Source organism: Oncorhynchus tshawytscha, linkage group LG22 (genome assembly GCF_018296145.1).
Source record: "Oncorhynchus tshawytscha isolate Ot180627B linkage group LG22, Otsh_v2.0, whole genome shotgun sequence".
Lineage (NCBI taxonomy): Eukaryota > Metazoa > Chordata > Actinopteri > Salmoniformes > Salmonidae > Oncorhynchus > Oncorhynchus tshawytscha.
In genome coordinates, this window is record NC_056450.1 from 16,386,053 (window position 1) to 16,402,217 (window position 16,165).

Below are 16,165 nucleotides of genomic sequence, written 5' to 3' on the forward strand. Positions count from 1 at the left end.
GGGTCCAGTTTTTGCAGCTCTTTCAGAACATCTGCTATCTGGATTTGGGTAAAGGAGAACCTGGAGAGGCTTGGGCGAGTAGCTGCGGGGGGGGGGGGCGGAGCTGTTGGCCGAGGTTGGAGTAGCCAGGCGGAAGGCATGGCCAGCCGTTGAGAAATGCTTGTTGAAGTTTTCGATAATCATGGATTTATCGGTGGTGACCGTGTTACCTAGCCTCAGTGCAGTGGGCAGCTGGGAGGAGCACCTCCTCTTCTTGTTCTCTATGGACTTCACAGTGTCCCAGAACTTTTTGGAGTTGGAGCTACATGATGCAAATTTCTGCCTGAAGAAGCTGGCCTTAGCTTTCCTGACTGACTGCGTGTATTGGTTCCTGACTTCCCTGAACAGTTGCATATCGCGGGGACTATTCGATGCTATTGCAGTCCGCCACAGGATGTTTTTGTGCTGGTCGAGGTGAGTCAGGTCTGGAGTGAACCAAGGGCTATATCTGTTCTTAGTTCTGCATTTTTTGAACGGAGCATGCTTATCTAAAATGGTGAGGAAGTTACTTTTAAAGAATGACCAGGCATCCTCAACTGACGGGATGAGGTCAATGTCCTTCCAGGATACCCGGGCCAGGTCGATTAGAAAGGCCTGCTCACAGAAGTGTTTTAGGGAGCGTTTGGCAGTGATGAGGGGTGGTCCTTTGACTGCGGCTCCGTAGCGGATACAGGCAATGAGGCAGTGATCGCTGAGATCCTGGTTGAAGACAGCAGAGGTGTATTTGGAGGGCCAGTTGGTCAGGATGACGTCTATGAGGGTGCCCTTGTTTGCAGATTTAGGGTTGTACCTGGTGGGTTCCTTGATGATTTGTGTGAGATTGAGGGCATCTAGCTTAGATTGTAGGACTGCCGGGGTGTTAAGCATATCCCAGTTTAGGTCACCTAACAGAACAAACTCTGAAGCTAGATGGGGGCGATCAATTCACAAATGGTGTCCAGGGCACAGCTGGGAGCTGAGGGGGTTGGTAGCAGGCGGCAACAGTGAGAGACTTATTTCTGGAGAGAGTCATTTTTAAAATTAGTAGTTCGAACTGTTTGGGTATGGACCTGGAAAGTATGACATTACTTTGCAGGCTATATCTGCAGTAGACTGCAACTCCTCCCCCTTTGGCAGTTCTATCTTGATGGAAAATGTTATAGTTGGGTATGGAAATCTCAGAATTTTTGGTGGCCTTCCTGAGCCAGGATTCAGACACGGCAAGGACATCAGGGTTAGCAGAGTGTGCTAAAGCAGTGAGTAAAACAAACTTAGGGAGGAGGCTTCTGATGTTGACATGCATGAAACCAAGGCTTTTTCGATCACAGGAGTCAACAAATGAGGGTGCCTGGGGACATGCAGGGCCTGGGTTTACCTCCACATCACCCGCGGAATAGAGGAGGAGTAGTATGAGGGTGCGGCTAAAGGCTATCAAAACTGGTCGCCTAGAGCGTTGGGGACAGAGAATAAAAGGAGCAGATTTCTGGGCATGGTATATATTCAGGGCATAATGCGCAGACAGGGGTATGGTGGGGTGCGGGTACAGCGGAGGTAAGCCCAGGCACTGGGTGATGATGAGAGAGGTTGTATCTCTGGACATGCTGGTTGTAATGGGTGAGGTCACCTCCCCCGCATGTGTGGGAGGTGGGACAAAGGAGGTATCAGGGGTATGAAGAGTGGAACTAGGGGCTCCATTGTAAACTAAAACAATGATAACTAACCTGAACAACAGTATACAAGGCATATTGACATTTGAGAGAGACATACAGCGAGGCATACAGTAATCACAGGTGTTGAATTCGGAGAGCTAGCTAAAGCAGTAGGTGAGACAACAACAGCTAATCAGCTAGCACAACAACAGCAGGTAAAATGGCGTTGACTAGGCAGGGAGGGTCGGATTAACTACACACAGAGCCTGAGTGCGGCTGGGGCCGACAGATAAAACATAAACAAGCAGAATGGAGTACTGTGATTAATGGACAGTCCACATCTGTTGAGCACTTGTTGGCTGTTTTTCCTTCACTCTGCGGTCCAACCCATCCCAAAACATCTCAATTGGGTTGAGGTCAGGTGATTGTGGAGGCCAGGTCATCTGATGCAGCACTCAATCACTCTTCTTCTTGGTCAAATAGCCCTTACACTACCTGAAGGTGTGTTGGGTCATTGTCCTGTTGAAAAACAAATGATAATCCGACTAAGCGCAAACCAGATGGGATGGCGCATCACTACAGAATGCTATGGTAGCCATGCTGATTAAGTGTGCCTTGAATTCTAAATAAAATTTCCTGACAGTGTCACCAGCAAAGCACCCCCACACCATCATACCTCCTCCTCCATGCTTCACGGTGGGAACCACACATGCAGAGAACATCTATTCACCTACTTTGCGTCTCACAAAGACACAGTGATTGGAATCAGAAATGTCAAATTCAGACTCATCAGACGAAAGGACAGATTTCCACCCGTCTAATGTCCATTGCTCGTATTTCTTGGCCCAAGCAAATCTCTTCTTCTTATTGGTGTACTTTAGTAGTAGTTTCTTTACAGCAATTTGACCATGAAGGCCTGATTCACAGTCTCCTCTGAACGGTTGAGATGTTTCTTGAACTCTGTGAATCATTTATTTGGGCTGCAATTTCTGAGGCTGGTAACTCTAATGAGCTTATCCTCTGCAGCAGAGGTAACTCTGGGTCTTCCTTTCCTGTGGCGGTCCACATGAGAGAGAGTTCCATCATGGCGCTTGATGGTTTTTGCGACTGCACTTGAAGAAACTTTTAAAGTTCTTGAAGTGTCCTGTATTGACTGACCTTCATGTCTTAAAGTAATGATGGACTGTCATTTCTCTTTGCTTATTTGATCTGTTTTTGCCATAATGTGGACTTGGGCTTTTACCAAATAGGGCTTCTGTATACCACCCCTGCCTTGTCACAACACAACTGATTGGCTCAAACACTTTAAGAAGGAAATAAATACCTGTTAATTTAAATGCATTCCAGGTGACTGCCTCATGAAGCTGGTTGAGAGAATGCCAAGAGTGTGCAAAGCTGTCATCGAGGGAAAGGGTCAAATATATTTTGATTTGTTTAACACTTATTTTGGTCAGTAATGACTCCATATGTGGTATTTCATAGGTTTAATGCCTTCGCTATTATTCTGCAATATAGAGAATAGTAAAAAATAAAGAAAAACCCTTGAATGAGTAGGTGTGTCCAAACGTTTGACTGATACTGTATGTGAAATGGAAATGGAACCATATTATTTGTTTCTGTTTACAGTCCTTTTTAAATAGGATATATGTGCTACATGTTCTACTACAGTAATGTGATAGTCTGCCTATATGCATTCTCAAGCTGGTTATATCTCCAAACCTTTTCTATTCAGAGTTTAGAGAAATTAATCAAATCGGAAATAAGCTATTATCAGGCTGGTTAATACAATGGATGTCTGTTGAATTTGGAAAAATCTACCCACACTCTGCCCAGCTCCAACTACTCAGCCAATCAGGAGCCGCTACTGCGTTGCGGCTGTGACATACTACATATACTAAACAATACATGCTAAATAGTATGCAACGATGAGTAGCCTAAATAGTATGCAGTTTAAGTGTGTGGGTATTCAGATATGACCAATGTGTAGTAGTCAACTATATTGAATAATAAGAGAAGCCTTATCTCCTGAGAATGAACCATATCCCTCAGATATGTTTTATATACTAGAATTGGAAAGATTTGTGGGTAAAATATACAAAAACAGTAAGTTTATACATTTATGGTGCTATTAATTTATAATGAATACTTCACTAAGAACTAAAAATGAAAAATTGCAAACTAATTCACGTCCTTACTGTAGGCTTCAAGAATACTCTCAAGCTCTCACCACTTACTTTTCCCAAATCCAAGGTGCAAAAATGTATTTTCTAATCACTCAACAATGTGAAACTTTCCTTTCCAGGTCGAGAGCTTAGTTTAGCATAATTTAAATTATTTTTGAGAAGACCCTATCTTTCCACTCCACTTAAAATCAATGAATTTCACACAAGCATTTGCAGTAGACTCAAGATGCCGTTTTGAAATGAGCAAAAGTTCCTATTACCAAAGACAGTATGCATAATCACCTCAGGGACTTCATGCCACAAACTACTTCTGAATACAAACCACACATCTCCCTTCATGACTCTACACTCAAAACAGCCATAATGTATTGTAATGTATTCCTAACGTGGGTCAGTAGTAGGCTACAGAAATGATTTGGACTCTGAAAATGATCTTAACTAAGCCAATGAGCCATGAAAAGGGAATCCATTTCGTTTTTTTGTTTCCTCTTTGTTTTTGTCCATCTCTCTTATAAGGTTGTACAATATTGTGAAGGCATTCTTTCCAGGAAAAACACTCCTTCCTTCCTGAAATATGATGGAAATGCATCACTAACTTATAGGGCTGAGACATTCAGATATACGGCATAATGACATAGGTAAAGTATACACGATAGTAAAGTAAAGTCAGTTGATGCAAACCAAACCAAAGAACAAATCAGGGAACTGAAAACATCAAAATGCACATTGTTTCAGGTAATAATTGCAGGCTTTGGCAAAACAACTCTTGCAAAGAACCCTATTACACAAAGCACTCTGTTCAGCTGTCTCAATAGGATGATTGCATCGGATTTGAAGGGTCCTCAGAGTAGAGGTCTTGCAGAAGTGATTTATTAATCCCACTCCCTTCCGCACCCGCAGTTTTTCATACCGCACCCGCCCACACCCGCTGGCTTTCTGTCACTCCCACCCGCTGCCGCAAGAACTGGTCCGGAACCCAACCGCAGGCCCGCAATGGGATTTTAGGGCTAGACAATGCAGCTCACTTGCCAGCCATGTGTGCAGTAATATTGCGCCCTTTAGGCAATATAAATTAGGCTATCGGTATTACTGGGGTATATCAGCTAATATGCTACAGCTAGTTTTAAGAGAGCTGAGTTGAAGAGACGTGGCATTTGTCTTGAGCTACTGCTACCATTTATGAGTGTGAGGATTTTCAGATGGCTACACATATGGGTGATCAATATTTATTTCTAGGCAATGTAGAAACTATAGCCTAATTTATTTAGGAAGTACATTTCTTTGGGAATATAACTAATTTCCCCTTGGTTCTCCGCCCCATGCATATTCAGCCTACGTTATAGTTGTTCATTGAGACCACACATACACTCTAAAAAAACAAGGTTCCTGGAGTATCCTTTAGGGTTTCATCAAATTGAACCGGTGGGGGAACCCCTATAAATTCTTCAAAGAACCCCTTTTAATGGATCCTCAAAGAACCTTTTGAATAACCTTTTGGGTTAAATTTTTGAACTACCACCTCCCCTATTATTAGAACTTTGAGGGTCTTAGAAGAACCCTTGTTGAACCCCACATTTTTTTGAGTGTATAAACCTACTAGACGCACTTGATCTCGCGCGCCTAATTAGGAGAGAAGGGGTTGGCTACTCGAAGCAGCGAATTCTGAGTGTGTCAACAATGCGACAAAAGATGTGATTTTAATACAATAGTCAGGCTTACGCTAACGCATACAAAGCAGAAAGACGACCATCTCCAAATAATCTGAGGGACAACAAATATGTTTTCTTCCCAAAGTTGTCTGATCTGACCGCACACTCCCAACCGCATGCAACATGAAAAATGCAGAGGCCCAAATGCAGAGGCCCGCATCCCTTCACTTCAGAGCGAGAAGCTTTGGTAAGAACAGAGGGAACAGATTATCACACACACATGTGGGCAGGGCTGAGCCTCGTGTTGAGCAACCCTGAACAATGTGGGAGGAATATTAGCCATTTTATCCCACACCTTGGCCATCTACACTTGACGGTGAGTCAGAACACACATTGCGTGAGCAAGGGTCTGTGTGTTGTATTTACCAACCACTGTCAGATATGGTCTGTCTACTTATTCATTTTACCCAGTACAGTATGTTGATTGAAAACACATTCTCATTTGCAACAATGACCTGGGTAGTGTTGCAGTAGTGCAAAATAATTATGAAGGTGAGAAGCATTTCCATTGCCCACTCATTCTCATTCTGACATAACAGAAAAGAATACACTGCCACAGGTAACAGCAGGAAATGTTGTTCATGGTCTGTCTAGTTGGGGCTATACTTATTCCAGTAAACCTGTGAGAGTGTTCATGCCACAGTGAGGGGAGTCTGAAGGCTATAGGAGAGAACTTAATCCGTGCAATTGCTGTAGGCTCAGTGGTTTTGAATGGGCATCCTGGCTCTTAACAATCTGACAATCTAATTAGCCCCTCATATAATTGGCTAATTAAGAACAAATTGCCACCATGAATCCGTTTATAGCTCTACAATGTAACGGCATCCTTAGACAATCAAACAAATGCTCCGTGGTCTAGTAGGGGCCTCCTCTTCATCTCTGGTTCTAGCTCTGTGGTCAGAATTGGAAAGGGCTCCACCATGTAGCCAAGTGTTGCCTTGTCAAAGCATTTTGCACAGACTGATCACTGATGAAAGCTAGGATTATAATTTATAGTAGTCTTATAGGTGTTTGTTGTTCAAATCCTATAAGGAGGAGGTGGCATATAAGGAATAAGCCTATTACTTGACTAAGCCCAGCTCAGAAGAAAATATTACTCTTGTCCCCAGTGTGCGAGACAGTTATTACAATGGATACATATTCTCATTGGTCATCAGACTTATTCTGACCTTATGTCTCCAATTACAAGTGTTCCTCTTTGTCAGTCATGTTAACCACCGCATGAACCCAACACAGTGAATGTAGGACAGTGGTTTATGACAAAGCTGCAAAGCGTGCTGTTCCCTTTCGTCCGAGCGTAGGAGGCTGTAGTAGTAATTGTCGTGGAAAATTGGGTGTAGTTCTTTTATTAAATATAATGTAACATAATGATCGAGAGCTCTAACAAATAGGTTCATTACAATAATATCATGGCGGTTACAACTGAAAAGTAACCTTTAGTATAGCAGTTGAATGTCTTTTTCAAAAATAATTTTTACTTACAGCAAAAAAAGTTCCATGCAATAAATTCAATTATTAACATTTGGACAAGATAGTCTGGGAATGTCTTAAAGAGAAGAGCAGAGACTCAAACGTGTCTCTCACAAGCCCTCTGCTGTTAGCTGCTATAGCAGTGATCTATAGCAATGAAGCACAATAGATGATAGGACCATAGACCTATAAATAATGCATGGATCAGCGAGAGAAATGACAGTCCCTTCGCCTGTAGCTCCTCTCTGGGAGCCAGCCATAAATTTGCAGGGTAATAATAATGATTCTTCACAGGGAAATAAAGGCCACCCCCTGCTCTCTGAAGTAATAAACCTGACTCACTCCTCCATTGGTGGAAGGAAAAATGGTCCCCCTCTCCTCCAACCTCACAGGAGTGATTCACCGTGGGTACTTCAACCCAGGCCAACTTGGCATGCAATCTTCTCTCTTTTTACAATGGAAAGAATACCATTTCAACTTTTATATTCACAATTTTCCGATAACACCTAGGAGGAGGATGTAAGGAAATTGAGTTCAGTAACCGACTCCCACTGCTTCAGTCTTTTGAACAAAAGCACGGTACAATAATGTTCATGGGGATGTTTTCATATACTCCATGTTCCCCCAGTCCACAGCATGCTGTAGTAGAAAAGGTATTATCCCTTTAAGGTGTTTTGAAAGTCTTTTTTGTCCTATCAGGAAAAATGTATACTGCTCTTTCAAGCAAACAAATACCCTTATCTTTGTTTGCATACCGTATATCGTAAAACAATGAATCAAATGGTCACCCAGACTACATACATTGACCCCGCCCCCTTTTTTACACTGCTGCTACTCACCGTTTACTATCTATGCATAGTCACCTTACACCTACCAACATGTACAAATTACCTCGACTAACCTGTACCGCCGCACATTGACTCGGTACCGGTACCCCCTGTAAATAGCCTCATTATTGTTAATTTATTCTGTTACTTTTTATCCTTTTTTAAAACTTTAGTTTATTTCGTCAATATTTTCTTAACTCCATTTCTTGAACTGTAAGGGCTCATCAATGAGTATTTCACAGTAAGGTCTACACACCTGTTGTATTCGGGTGTAATTAACATTTGATTTGATTTATTGTGAAATCTGTTCATTGTGTGTTTTTATGTTGTATTGGTCCATGTGTATTGTTCAGATAACAAAGCTTTATATTGAACATAACTGCACAGTACTGTACTCTACTGAACAGGCATTCAATCATTCCACAATGAGTTAGGCAATGGCTGCTCAATGCTGTGTTTAGACTTGAGAAACCATCCCTAGGATTGTTAAAGCGCAGTCCCATGAGTGGTTCTCAGTTCTCAGTCTACTGTATCACAGCATCTCAGGAGAATCACCCATCTGCTCCAAGTGCCTGGTCTCCAGTAAAACGATGTCAGCTGAACCCTTCCTTTTCTTCGCCTGTTGACCCCGCCTCCTGTCATCTCTGAACAGTATGATGTAACTACAAGTAAGATACTATCATCATCACTCAGGCAGAGTCTCCAGAGCCATCTGCTTCCTCCAGCCAGTAAACTACATCCAGCTGCTTAAAAAGTCATATTCCCAAATAGACATTTAAGTTTAGTGGGTGAGACTGCCTCTTAAAGAACACATGATCATTTCACGAGCTCAGACCAGACTGGCATAATTATCTCTGAAGAGCTGTGTTGAAAGACAGTGGAGACTATGGTGACAGGTATCAAAACAATGATGGCTGACAGGTGACAAAACAATTTAGATCTCCTTGGCCTGGTGAGCATTATCACTCAGGCAGCATTCCTATAGTGGTGACCAAATCACCAATGATTTCTCAGAATTCACCCATATGACAACTAAATAACATGCCATTTGATTTTACAGGCACATCACACTTTATTGTAGTAACATTCATCAGATTGAGCTGTGTAGAGCTGCAGAACACATTTAGCAAATCATGTGTTGAAAAACAAAAAATAACTGTTGTGTTGTTCACAAAAACAAACTCAACAGATACAGTGGCTTGCAAAAGTACTCACCCCACTTGGCATATTTCCTATTTTGTTGCCTTACAACCTGGAATTCAAATGTGTTTGTTGGAGGTTTATATCATTTGATTTACACAACATGCCTACCACTTTGAAGTTGCAATTTTTTTGTGGGGGGTGAAACAAACAAGTAATAAGACAAAACAACAGAAAACTTGAGCGTGCATTACTATTCACCCCCCCCCCCCAAAAAAAAAGCCAATACTTTGTAGAGCCCCATTTTGCAGCAATTACAGCTGAAAGTCTCTTGGGGCATGTCTCTATAAGTCTGGCACATCTAGCCACTGGGATTTCTGCCCATTCTTCAAGGCAAAACTGCTCCAGCTCCTTCAAGTTGGATGGGTTTCGCTGGTGTACAGCAATCTTTAAGTCAATCCACAGATTCTCAATTGGATTGAGGTCTGGGCTTTGACGAGGCCATTCCAAGACATTTAAACCACCCGATTGTTGCTTTATCAGTATGGTTAGGGTCATTGTCCTGCTGGAAGGTGAACCTCCGTCCCAGTCTCAAATCTCTGGAAGACTGAAACAGGTTTCCCTAAAGAATTTCCCTGTATTTAGCGCCATCCATCATTCCTTCAATTCTGACCAGTTTCCCAGTCCCTGCCGATGAAAAACATCCCCACAGCATGGTGTTCTCGGGGTGATGAGTGATTTTGGATTTGCACCAGACATAGCATTTTCATTGATGGCCATAAAGCTACATTTTAGTCTCATCTGACCAGAGTACCTGCCTTTTGGTGAACACCAAATGTGTTTGCTTATTTTTTTCTTTAAACAATGGCTTTTCCTGGCCACTCTTCCGTAAAGCCCAGCTCTGTGGCGTGTACGGCTTAAAGTGGTCCTATGGACAGATTCTCCAATCTCCGCTGTGGAGCTTTGCAGCTCCTTCAGGGTTATCGTTGGTCTTTTTGTTGCCTCTGATTAATGCCCTCCTTGCCTGGTCCGTGAGTTTTGGTGGGCGGCCCTCTCTTGGCAGGTTTGTTATGGTGCCATGTTCTTTCCAGTTATTTTTTTCATTTCATTTCACCAATTTGGACTATTTGGTGTCTGTCCATTACACGAAATCCAAATAAAAATCCATTTAAATTACAGGTTGTAATGCAACAAAATAGGAAAAACGCCAAGGGGGGTGAATACTTTTGCAAGGCACTGTACTGCCAAGACGTCTGGATTATTTTCAGAATGTGTTGTATGCATGGTGCAAAGACCACTCTGCAGCATCTAATGTAGAAATCACATTTTATTCTCATTTTATTTGTCACCCGCGCCGAATACAACAGGCGTAGGTAGACCCTTAACCAACAATGCAGTTTAAAAAAAATTGGATAAACATCTGAAGGGAAAATAGTAACACAATAAAATAACAATAACGAGGCTATATACAAGGCCCATGAATATTATTCAGCCTCATCTCATGGCTGATGTAGTGACATGCATGTTGATGGTAGATTAATATGACATGATGTTGATGTCGCCCTCCAGATGCTAAACAGAATCTTTGAACACATTATGGCACATTATGGTTTCATTTGTGTCTGGCAGTCTCTAGAGACAAACACATTCATCAGGAAAGAGCTGACAAGTGCAATATTGTATTCAACCACAGTTTTGGGAACGTTTGACATGATGGAGCCATAATTAATTGAATGAGCCACGCAAGGCATTTGCATTGGCTGAGCCTCACACATTTGGCATATCTTAAAAGTGAAAATGATATGTTTTCTCCAAAGTTTCCACAGAAGAAAAATATTAGACATAGTACAATACACAATGTATCCATTAGTAATCCACAGCTTGAGTTGGTTCAATGCTGGATGTCAATATGACACGATTCGATGTAATGAATCATTCAGTGGCAGCAGCGATGAATTTCTCTTTTCAAATGATTGATTTAAATCAAGTGGACAGGTTGACAGTTTTGAGAGATGAGTAAATTCAATGTCCTTGCCTAATAAAACATGTATTTAAGAGTACAAACACATTTAATAGAATAAAGACACATCCGAGTTGACATCTGTTCTTCGTTCTTTTCACCTTGATTTGACAAGTGCTCAGTGACAATGGCAATGATAAAAGCAGCAAGAAAGTAATATACTGTATAATTGAATAGAGAGTTGTTATAGCAGATCTGGGGAGAAGTAGAGGCACTTACTGAGATGGAACGGTGAGGCCCCGAGCCAGAAGAAAAAGCATCTGCTCTCTCAGGAGACTGTCATCAGCAGCCCGGGATAAAATAATGAGTAGTTATGTTAAAATGCATCTGTATGTCTTTTATTTTATGCCTCAGATTGCACTACTGTATTCACCCCTTTTCGAAATTGCATGTGCATTGCATTGATGTTACTACTTAGCAGTAAAACCATAAAAGTGAGAGAAAAGAAATGGGGGTAATTGTCCCACAATGAGCTCAAAAAGACGGCTTATAACAGAGAGGCTTTGCATATTGCTCAGTCTTTTGTAGACTAGGGGCCTACTCGAAACCAAAAACCAGAGAGTACATTATGTAAACATCTTAACCTGCTGTGTCGCTGATTTGTTTCCAACTGATCTCACATCGAGGAAAGTGAAGTTTGTACCTAGTAAGTTAATGAATAGTGAAGTTTGTACCTAGTAAGTTAATGAATAGTGAAGTTTGTACCTAGTAAGTTAATGAATAGTGAAGTTTGTACCTAGTAAGTTAATGAATAATGTTTGCTGGGGGAAAGATTCCAACTGTTTCTCATTCTCATCCATAACAAATATGAAACGGAAAACATCCTTAAAAATAATGTATTAAATGTATTAAATGGATCATCAGGTGTAAAACGTGGAGACACTCAATTTCCATTCAACTTGAGAAGTCAATAAATTGAAAAATACCAAGCTTCCTCAAATCGAGACATCAGTTATTCTAATAATGGTTTGATGGAAACCTACCCAACATATTAATGCACCACTATATAAGATTCAAGGCCTCGGCTTTCAGACTTTCAGACTAGGTCTCCCTTTGAAGATAATCTTATTTCTTACTTGGCTGAAGCCGCAAGGTGGCTCATGCAGATCTACCAGCCCCTAACTGTTTACCATTGACCTTTAAAGAAACAAGCCACAATTGCTGTGCTTAAAACAGAAGCACTCAATGAAAATGCTAATAGTTGGAAGTCGAAGGGAATCCCTCATCATCTCCTGCTGTCTCTCCGGTGTGGTTTATTGACACTGGTGATTGATATGCCTCGTGAGAAAAGGCATTTGGACCATAAGGGGAAGGCATTTCTTCCTCTTTAAATAGTCTTGAGTGTTTCCTCAGCACGTCACTAAAATGGGTTTTAAATTATACTCTTTATTAATGTCAGTTGAAGAAATGATCATTCGATTATGAACAACAGAGCCTGGTGGGGTGGCTGGCACATTCACAGCTGCAAACATGTCGTCAGTCTCTGACTCTGTGTTAGTCTCTGTGTCCGTCTGTCTCTGTCATCTCCACATCAGTCTCTGTATCTGTCTCAGTCTCCATCTCACTCTCCGGAAAGAGAGAGAAATGAATACCGATTCCTGTTACAAAGACAAAACACATACACACAGGTGGCAATGAGTAAATCACACAAACAAGACTATCAAACCAAAAAAGTTCACAGAGCCCTCAGGCGAGTGATGGCTGAAGATGCCAACTGCTTGGCTTCCCTTACTTAGGCAGTGTTTTGGCTTCAATGGAAGGGTTAAAAGAAGATATCCTTCTGAGCAACCTGCAGAGAGAGAGACCTAAAAACACAATGGGGGTCTGCTGGCAAGCTGTGGCTATGTCCCTCCAACTGTGCCACTGGTGTAGAACCTCAGGCCACTCTTTCATGCCACCGTGTTGATTATAGACTGCCTTGCAGGTGTGTTGATAAGTAACGCTATACAGGCGTCTTGTGTGTCAAGTGACAAGGGGCTGGCTGTCCTTGGCCAGCATGGTTCTGTAGTGATTAGGGCTGTAGCTCTCCAGGCTGCTCAAATGTGGGTTCTTCATTGTGATGCCCATGAACAGAGCTGTCCATGGTGCTGAACTAGGTCCTCTTGATGGTGTTGTAGTGAGTAGAGCTGTCTATGTTGCTGAACTAGGGCCTCTTGATGGTGCTGTAGAATGCAGAATTGGCCATGGTGCTGAAACAGGAGCTGTTCAACTACTCCTATGCCTATGCCCCTCACTGTGCTCACATGTAGTAGAAATACATTTAATATGAAGTATGACATCTTTGGAGTAGGTTTGACATGTTGTATTGTTCTGAATAACCAACAATATATAAAATAGAGTAACTAGGATTTTTTTTAAATATTTAAGTCGCACATTTTCCCTGAAGAAGGCACTGCGTTCCGAAACATTTGTTATGTTTACCCATTAACTTCTTGAGAGCATATATAGTTTTCAACTTTCTTTCTTTTTATACAGTTAACTCTCCATTAGTCAGCACCTCCTATAGAAATGTTTTGGTGTGTGACAGCTAATGCTCTTTACTAGATAATTACACATTTTGACATGCTCCATGAAGTCCCTGTCTTAAAACAATGAGCCTTCAGGAGTAAATGTCACTGTCAGCAATATCATTTCCAAATGTCATGTGTGGTTTTTGGGACATCAAAACCTTTCAGAATTTGGTCAATCACGACAGCGGTAAACATTACTGTTGCTGAGGGGAGAAAAATATGAACTAGTTTGGGATACTGCATCTCACAATTGCATCACATGCACTGTTCACTTCAGACATATGTACATTAACACCACCATCTCTCTGTAACAGCATTCATAGGAAGAAGGTGAGGACCAAGGTGCAGCGTCGTACGTGTTCATATTATTTATTTGAAACTGAACACTAAATACAAAATAATAAAAGGAATAACCGAAATAGTTCTGACTGGCGATACAAACACTCAACATAAAACAACGACCCACAAAAACCCAGTGGGGAAAAAGCTACCTAAGTTTGGCTCTCAATCAGAGACAACGATAGACAGCTGCCTCTGATTGAGAACCACACCGGCCAAACAACAAAGAAATCCAAAACATAGAAAATGAACATAGAATGCCCACCCTAGTCACACCCTGGCCTAACCAAAATAGAGAAGAGAGGTTTTGAGATACATCCTACAGTATATTATAAATAGTACAGTATTTATGATGCATTCCGTGCTGCGTATCAGACCAAAATTGCCCTGTATTTGTTAAAACATTTATTCTCCTGTTTGGTCATGAGGATAGCAACAACATGTGTTCCCTTCCCTGGACTTCCTATAACGAGAGAGACTGTGTCAGTGGACTGCTGAGTGCTGCAACACCTGCGATAGCACAGACATGTGAGGGGTCATTTACAGGGCTGAGAGACTCACATCCTCAACAATAACAACCCTCCTGTCTGAAGGAGAGTGTTCCTTTTCTACAACAACCTACCTACTGTAATTGGTTTCTGCTTTCTAAGGATGATAGCTGTCAGAAACACTCATCCAGCGGCTGTACACAAAGCCTGTTAAAGACAGAGAGTAGTGGTCTGTAGGTCAGAGAAACAGATGGTACCACAGCAGGTTTCACAACGAATAAAGAAAGGTTCTCTAGCATATTTATCACACGGAATCAGAACTTTTCTAAAATGTCAACTCAATGTTTATTGTTTCCAAAAATCAACTATTAATTCATAAGAATAAACATGGTCAACATAATAGGGTATAGCAAGATGACTAGATGATGGGTGCGTGCAACGTAATAACAAGCAGGCTGAAACTATCCTGTGATTGTACCCGCTACCTAGCTATATCATAAATATGGTCATAATAAAGAAAACTAACAGAGACCAAAGAATGTTCCACCCTGGCCACTGAGCATTCAGCGCTGCATAAGCTTGACGTGTGCTTTGTTGATGCCAGGACTTATTGGTTTTCAATGAGATCCTTGCATTGTTGCACTGCTTCCAACGGAGCTTTGAAGCATATCGTTCGCTCCTAACGCTGTCAAAGAAACATCTAATCAATGTTAAAGGCTGATACTTCATGCTGCAGATGGCTGACGGTGGGAATGAATGTCGAACTCTGATTCTGTTCGAAGAGATTTAAGTTGTCTCTCAGTCTGTTTCCACTGTTATCCTCTCCTCCACATCCTGTCTCCTCCATCCCCGTCAGAGTGTTGATTATTCCATAGCCTCGCAGCAGAGACAATCATTCAAAGCGGTTGTGCCATAACACCTGAGAGGAGTGTGTCACACTTTCTCTTCTTGCTCCAAGTTTTTATTCACTCATTCCCCTCCATGGGAATTAACCTCACCTTTCCAATCAAGCAACTCCAATAAATATGGAAGTTTTCTTACCGCTGTAAGAGCAGTGTGAGTTCAGGGCCGCAGGCGTGTTCTGTATACCAGCGATAAAGCCTGAGCACAATAGAGTGGAGGAGTGGAGCTGGCTTCAAGTCATGCCATGGGTATGGAGGAGGGAGGACAGCTTCTCTCAGCCTCACCGTCTCCCACACATACTGATCAGGGCTGACTTACTCCCTGTAATGACACTTACCTCTCCCTTACTTCCTAAGGTAGCCATTAAACCTCCATCACATGACTGATGAACTCGACTTCGGTATTTGAATATCCCCCTCAGCAGTCCAGTCTATGAACAACCTTCTAGTAAATTACCCTTCAGCAGAAGGATGGTTTCAACTCTCTTCTTCAAACTTCTTATTTCTAATAGGTGTCTATTTGGTGATGAATATGTATTATCTGCAGTTACCATGTAATCAACAGACTCGAGTACATCAAATGTACAGTAAAAGTAGTTAGACTGCATGCAATTGCATGTCAGATTACCATGAACCACAGGGTGTTATGTATAACTATAGTGAGGGGAGAAATGAAATGTTGACAAAAATCCATTAAAGATTACTGGGGAAATCTGAGTGTCTGTAGGTTCTCAAGTGGGTTTTTCCTATGTGAGACCACCATTGCTGATTTGCAACTGTGAGAGGCTGATTATTATGGTTTGTTCATACAGTACCCTACAGTAGCATGCAGTTCCAGTTTGATAGTGGGGCAGTCTTGCTTTAAGAAATGTGATACAGTCTTTACACTCAGCCGGGCTGTAGAGGAACA

General features: G+C 41.8%; 1 pseudogene; it reads left to right on the forward strand.

The window, feature by feature from the left end:
• Positions 1-13,265, forward strand: part of LOC112221531 — a 39,474-nt pseudogene extending 26,209 nt beyond the window's left edge.
• Positions 13,266-16,165: the final 2,900 nt, after the last annotated feature.